The sequence below is a fragment of the Triticum urartu genome, chromosome 4A, assembly GCF_056163025.1.
Source record: "Triticum urartu cultivar PI428250 chromosome 4A, HENAU_Tu73, whole genome shotgun sequence".
In the NCBI taxonomy this organism is placed as follows: Eukaryota; Viridiplantae; Streptophyta; class Magnoliopsida; order Poales; family Poaceae; genus Triticum; species Triticum urartu.
In genome coordinates, this window is record NC_141876.1 from 498,799,682 (window position 1) to 498,807,200 (window position 7,519).

Sequence of the window (7,519 nt, forward strand, 5' to 3'; positions counted from 1 at the left end):
AAATATGCTGGCAAGATAACACCATAGAGTAACAAACAAATAATAGCTATCACTACATGCATATTTGGCTGGTGGAGGCTCTACAGTTATCATTTTCATAAAGCTAATTTTTCCCTACAACAAAGGAATGTATTTTATTTAACTATTGAGAAGGTTGCTGCAACTCAATCCCAAAATAGTAATCAATAACCCAACAGATTCATTAAGTAAAGTGATGGGATCAATCAATAATTCAAATACCATATACTCAAGATGTCTATAACCGGGGACACGGTTAACCATGATTAGTCTGTACACTCTGCAGAGGTTTGCGCACTTTTCCCCACAAGACTCGACCACATCCATGATCGGATGATCGAGACATAGTCTTTCTGAAGCATTAACTCTTTACTTTGGGTAGACAATACCACCTACTTTCCCCTACATCTACTAGCGTACCACTGAAAGAGGTCACACAACTTACTCAACTATGCCAGAGCCCATAATGGCTTGTGGCTACACACAAAAGTTTCTAAGCATGAATAACATTATGATCCCTTTGAGCCTAGGTGGCATTCCAAAGGATGATCACACAGGTACTCTGGGATATCCTAGGACAATACTGGATTGCTCCAGCTGCACGCAACCAATCCACCCAGATGTGTGTTAAAGTAGCCACCTTAAGTTTCCCTTAGTTAAATATTAACTCTCTCATCTTTCATGAATCTCACGTACCAATCCACGTCTATGAGCATAGCAAAGTAGTATAAGCATAACGTTTAATACCCAGGGTTTGATATAAGACAATAGGTTCCTACCTCATCAACTACTTCCCAATACCCACATGTTATCAAAACCTAATCATGCAATGTTTGAGGGTTGAGACTAATGCATAAAAACTGGGTAGTAAAGGGATATGATCAAAGTGTTACTTGCCTTCCCGACGATCGGAAAACCCTAGAGATTCGTAGTAGCAAGCTTCGCACTCCGGAAACTCTATCATGAACAAACATAGCATAAATAAGCACTCAAGCATAAGATGCAAATATAAAACCAAAAGAAAAGATCTAAACAGAAAGTTCAAGTGAAGAGCTTCGATTTGCAAAAAGAATCAATCGAATCGGAGTTACAAAACACAAACTACGATAAAAAGAAATTCGAATTCAAATCTGCATGAAACTAAATTTTAAATTTTCAAAATCATGTTCAAGTTGTTTATCTGGACAGAGGGGAACAAGACAAAGAGTTTGGCATTGATTTCACTAGATTTGGATAAACAAGCAAAAAGTAGTGAGAGTTTGAAGACCAGGGACTAATCTTTCAAAAAAAATCACGGATAGGTCCCTGGCCGAAAATAAAACTAAAAAGAAAAATCTAATGAACGAACATTCGCTAACATAAACTAACGAACGAATTCGTTCGTTAACAGAACAAATCGGGTGAATGCTCACTAAATAACTTAACCTAAATAATAAACCGTTCTAATAAAATAAAACCTAAGTAAATAAAAAAATCGGGCAGGTTTTAGCGGTTTATTCCGGTTCAAAAAAAACCGGGCGGCGGCTCTTCCGGCGAGGCGGCGCGACAACGGTGGTGGGCGGCAACGATGGTGGCTAGCGGCGCGGGCGGCGATGGCAGCGGCGGGAGGCGGTGCGGGGCGGCGAAGCGAGGCGGCGCAGTGCGGGGCGGCTCGAGGTGGCGGCGACTTGGGGAGGAGAGGGGAGCGGGGTGAGCTATATAAAGGGGGGGTAGTGGCTTAGGGGAGGGGGCGCCGAGGCGGTGGCGGAGTCCGACCGGACTCGGCGGCGGTGCGCTTGTGCGGGAGCCGGACTCCGGCGGCTTGGGGTCGGTGGCGATGGCCTGGGCCGGCTAGGCTTCGGCCTAGTCAGTCCGAAGTTTTATTTAAAATAAATCCTCCACGGAGAAAAATCAAAATCAAAATAAAATAAAAATCCTAAAATTCCAGAAATAATTTCCTCGGTTATCTCCTAATATTTAGGACTAAGTGAACATTTTTCTGGGCTAAAATGCAATTTTTCTCTAATTTAACCAAATAAAATCTCAAATAAAATTCAATGAAAAATATATTTTTACTAAAAATTAAATTTCCATTATTTCCTTGCTGTTTTGAAGAAGTCATATTATCTTCTCATTATTTTATTCATTTTGAAATAATTGGAAAAATAATTTCAAGTAAAAATCACCTTGATCCAAATTACCAATTTTGAAAATTCAAAAATGGATTTTTGGGAAAACCGCCAACTCTCTCAAATGGTCCTGAGTTGCTTAAGGTCTCTTGGATCAAAATGTCCAAATAAAACAACTTCAAAAGTGCTCAAAACATGGATGCATATCATGACCTAATGATTAACATCCAAATTGAAAATTGGGATGTTACAATATTTGACATTACAGCCTGCTTTAGCAAAAGGGAGTCGGTTTCAATAATTAGCCAATCACATCCCATCCTGATTGCCACGTTCACAGCATAGAGCATCGCCAATGCTTCAAAGTGCAGAGCATTTACTAAGTATTCCAGGTTTCCTGCTCCAACCACTATTAATGCACGTGTATCATTCTTATAATGAATCCCCAACCTCCAGAATGAGTCTCTTCTTGGAAGGCACCATCAATGTTAAGCTTCATAATTCTCTGTGGAGGAGGAGTCCATCTTTGGATAGTGTTCTGTCTTGTGTGTTTATTTGGCTGCACATTTTTCAGAGCATTAACAAGATAGTGGTTAATTGAGAAACATATTTCATCATTCGACCTGAGTCTATTTCCCACATTAGCTTTGTTTCTTTGGTGCCACCACATCCAAAGGAGAATGCAAGTTTTTATCTTTCTTCTTCGTTAAGTTTAAGATTTTTTTCCATGAATTTAAATGAATCTGGGAATTCAAGTAGCCGAAGCCTGATGTGTTCTAATAGGCCATGTCTCCATATGCCTTTTACCTTTTTACATTTTAAAAAACAATGACATCTAAAGCACAGAGGGAAAATGGTATCAATATCCATACCTCTGCGTTGAAGTTTTGTACGTAATGGCAAACTATAGGTGGTAATCCGCCATAAAAAATGCAGCACCTTGCCTAGCGGCGGCAGCGACCATAGTTTCTTCCAATTGAAACCATTATCTGCACTAGAAGAAGATGTCAGACCTAAACAGGATTCCTGATCGCGAGTATCCACCGCCACTTTATATGCCGATTTAACAGAGAAAATACCTTTTTTGTCATAGTGCCAAGCTATGAAGTCGTCTATATCTTCATGGATGGGTATTTGTAGGATCATATTTGCATCCTCGGGTAGGAAGGTTTGTCGGACTAGATTTGGATCCCATGAGCTTGTGGCAGGGTCATTTAATTTTGAAACTTCCGTTATAAGATTGGTGTCCTTTTTGTAATATTACCGTTCTTGTGCCGTCTCGTGGAATGCATGGGTCAGTCCAGAATTTCATGCTTTTACCATTCCCACCCCTCCATATAATGCCTCTTTTTAATAGTTGTAAGCCCTTCAGGATGTTGTGCCAAGTGTAAGAAATACCCTTCCTGGGAGTAGCTTCCAGAATTGACTTTCCTGGAAATATTTTGCTGAGAGCACTTTAGCACATAATGATGGAGGATGTTGAATGATTCTCCATGCTTGCCTAGCTAGCATAGCTAGATTAAAAGAATATAGATATCTGAAACCCATCCCTCCATCCTTTTTTGGCTTCGACAATTTATCCCAGGAGACCCAATGCATTCTATTTTGCTTATCAATTTGACTCCACCGGTAGCGTCCTATCATTGATCTCAGGTCATCACATATAGACTTTGTTATATCAAAGCAAGCCATAATGTATACCGGTATAGCTTGTGCCACAACTTTAATTAGTATTTCCTTACCAACTTTTGACAATAATTTTTCTTTCCAACCTTGTATTTTCTTGCACACTCTTTATTTTATATATTCAAAAGTTTTTGTCTTTGATTTTCCTATACAGGTTGGAACGCCTAAATATTTTGGAGATAGTCCCTCTATTGTAATATGCAAACTGTGCCTCACCTCCTCCTTTTGCCAAGGTCTTGTGTTCTTGCTATACAAGATAGCTGACTTGTCCTTGTTGACCACCTGACCTGAACATGCTTCATATATGTTGAGAATGCGATTCACTTCCAGAGCATTTCTAGCATTACCTTCCATCAGCAACAATGAATTGTCTTCAAACAATAAATGGTTGATACTGGGGGCATCTTTACAGACTTTGATTCCTTCCAATTTTCCACTCTGTTCAGCATGATGTAGCATGGCCGAAAACGCTTCAGCACATAGTAAGAATAGATAAGGGGACAAAGGATCCCCTTGTCTCAATCCCCTTTTAGGAATAATTACATTTGTGATGTCTTTATTTACCTTGACCTGGTATTTGACGGTGGAAATGCACTTCATTACTAATTCAATCCATCCACCATTAAATCCTAGTTTTTACATGATATCCTTCAAAAACCTCCATTTGACATGATCATATGCTTTACGCATATCTAATTTGACTGTAGCATAACCCACTGATTCGTTCCTCTTCCTTTGTAAGAAATGAGTTAATTCATATGCTAAAAGGACATTATCTGATATCATCCGTCCCGGTACAAAGGCACTTTGGTTTAAAGAGATAATATCAGGGAGTATTATTTTTAAGCGATTTGTGATTACCTTAAACACTAGCTTATATATTACATTGCATAAACTTATGGGCCGCGGGTCCTTTATTCTTTTTGGATTTGTATTTTTTGGAATGAGAACTACAAGTGTGTCATTCCAGCTCTCTGGCATTGACCTCCTTTCAAAACCTTTAGAACATCCAGTGACCTGCTCACCAACAGTTTGCCAAAAATGTTTAAAAAATATCACTGGCATCCCAACAGGTCCATGGGCTTTTAGGTCCCCAAAGCTTTGAAGTGCAGCTTTCACTTCTTCCTAAGTGTACTCAGCACACAAGATCTCATTCATCTCTGAAGATACTTTGGGAGCCACAAACCGCAGGATGGCGTCATTGTCTTGTTTTGCGGTGAAGGAAAAAATGGTAGAAAAGTAATTGGAAATATACTCTTTCAGCGCCTCATTCCCTTCGATACACCTACCATCTTTAGTCTTCAAAATTTTCAGTGTATTCCTCCTCTTTCTCTCCGAATCAAAGGCATGGAAGAAAGTTGTGTTTTTGTCTCGTTCCTATAGCCATTTAACATGGGCTCTTTGCCTCCAAAATGTGTCCAACTATTGCTCTAAACGTTCTAGCTTGTCCCTCAGGAAATGTTCTCTTGATACTTGCTGCTGATTAATTCGCCCTCTTCTTACGTCTTCCAATTCATTTTTGAGTGCTTTAATTCTTTTCTGCAACTCACCTAATATGTTAGAGTCCCAGTTTTGGAGATCACGGGCTACTGTTCTTAACCTATCATAGGTACTTTGATCCCCTCTGGTAGCAGCTGTAGCCCAAGCATTATTTACTAATGCCTCACAATCCTCTTCTTGTATCCATTTTGCTTCGAATCTGAAGATGTGTGCACTGCTCCTACCTACTGAAGCTTTGTTTGAGCCATCCACGCCAATAGTAATTGGCCTGTGGTTTGAGTGATGTGGATCTCCACTCAGGACTTTGTATGCAGGAAATCATGCACACCAGTTCCTTGAGCCCATTGCTCGGTCCAATATTTCTTTGATATACATATTAGCATCATGACTATGATTGCGCCAAGTGTATTTATCTACCTCAAATCCTAGGTCTCACAACCCACATTCAAATAATGCCCATCCGAAGCTTTCCATCTGGTTTTGTGATCTGGCTGGGCCTCCTTTCCTTTCATGACTATATAGGATTTCATTGAAATCTCTTGCACACATCCAAGGGAGGTCTAATTGCTGATTTAGGATTCTCAACAATTTCCATGTCTTTAACTTTTTTCCCGGGCTGGTTCGCCATATATTCATGTAAACCTCCATCTAAAACCATCATGTTCAACCACTACAACATCAATGTGATATCTTGAGTAATTATGCAACTCAATGTTTATTTCCCTTTCCACAATAAAGCCAAACCACCACTCTTCCCATCACGTTCCTTAACCATCATATTTCCCATGCCAAGCATCCCTTTGAATGTTTCCATTCCTCTCTCATCCATCCTTGTTTCTGACAAGAAAATGACATCGGGGTCTTCCTGCTTCTGGAGATCCAGAAGTCCTCTTACTATCGGTCCATTCCGCAATCCCTGGCAGTTCCAGACTGTAATTCTCATTTTGGCTCGCCGGGTTGTCCATGTAGCCCCGTGTTCCCAGTGTCAGAGTTATTGTTTCCTCTTTATCCTCATCTCCATCAACTTCCATCTTTGCTTTCTTTGCTTGCTCTACCTCCTCATCAACTCCAATCGAGTCAATGTTCCTTTTCTTTGGTTCTGTTATTATAGACTGTGACTGATCATTGTCCTTTCACTACAAAAAAGACACATCCATGACATTTTGGGCCGAACGAAATTTTTTTCTGCCATACATATGACACTTCTATGATGATAATTGTGACAAAACCCGGTATCATCATAGATGTGGTGGGCTCCTACTTCTATGACAAAAAATCATGACAAAAAATGGGCTTTTCATCCTGGGCGGGGCGGAGACGCAGCTGCATGACATTCTTTGGGCCGTCCATGACGGAAAAACCATGATAGAAGCGAGGGCGAGGAAAATTTTGGGGAGTTCCCAGTTACGGTGGGAGGTCGGGGGCCGAGCGATGCGCGATTCTCTCATATACGTACGCGCGTGTGTGCGAGGCATTGGCTCTAACTGAACCCGGGCGAGGCGTTGGGCTCTAACTGAACCCGAGCGATTGCACTGCAGGCTACGCGTTACTGAACCCGAGCGATCGTTCAATGGCTGTTAACTGAACCCGATCGAGTGATTCCTTCGCTACTGCTGCTAACTGAAGCCAATCGATTGGATGAACAGTGAGCGTTGCAGGTGGGGTTGGATGAACAGTGAGCGGTGGCGTCGCCTCTGGATGAACAGGACCCCGTGGTGTGGTGGAGGGCTGGATGAACAGTAGACGGTGGAGGGGTGCCCGTGGAGGGGTGGTTGAACAGGACCCCGTGGTGTGGAGGGCTGGATGAACAGTAGATGGTGGAGGGGTGGTTGAACAGTAGCCGGTGGAGTAGCGCACGGTGGAGGCTGGATGAACAGGAGCCCGTGGAGGCTAGAGGAGGTCGACGGTGGAGATGAACAGTATCCCGTGGAGTCCTGTTTTGCGGTACGCCACACCCCTCCCGATGAACAGGACCCCCGTTTCGACCGTAGGAGGTCTGTTTCGTCCGTTTTGCGGTACGCCACACACCTCCTGATCAACAGGACCCCCGTTTCGACCGTAGGAGGTCCGTTTCCTCCGTTTTGCGGTACGCCACACCCCTCCCGATCAACAGGACCCCCGTTTCGACCGTAGGAGGTCCGTTTCCTCCGTTCTGCGGTACGCCAGGCCTCGTTTCCATCGCCTGTTCCGTCCAAGCCCTCCCGATG

At 42.3% G+C, this 7,519-nt stretch overlaps 1 pseudogene; it reads right to left on the bottom strand.

The window, feature by feature from the left end:
- Positions 1-4,937: 4,937 nt before the first annotated feature.
- On the bottom strand, positions 4,938-6,255 carry LOC147976297 (uncharacterized; annotated as a pseudogene).
- Positions 6,256-7,519: the final 1,264 nt, after the last annotated feature.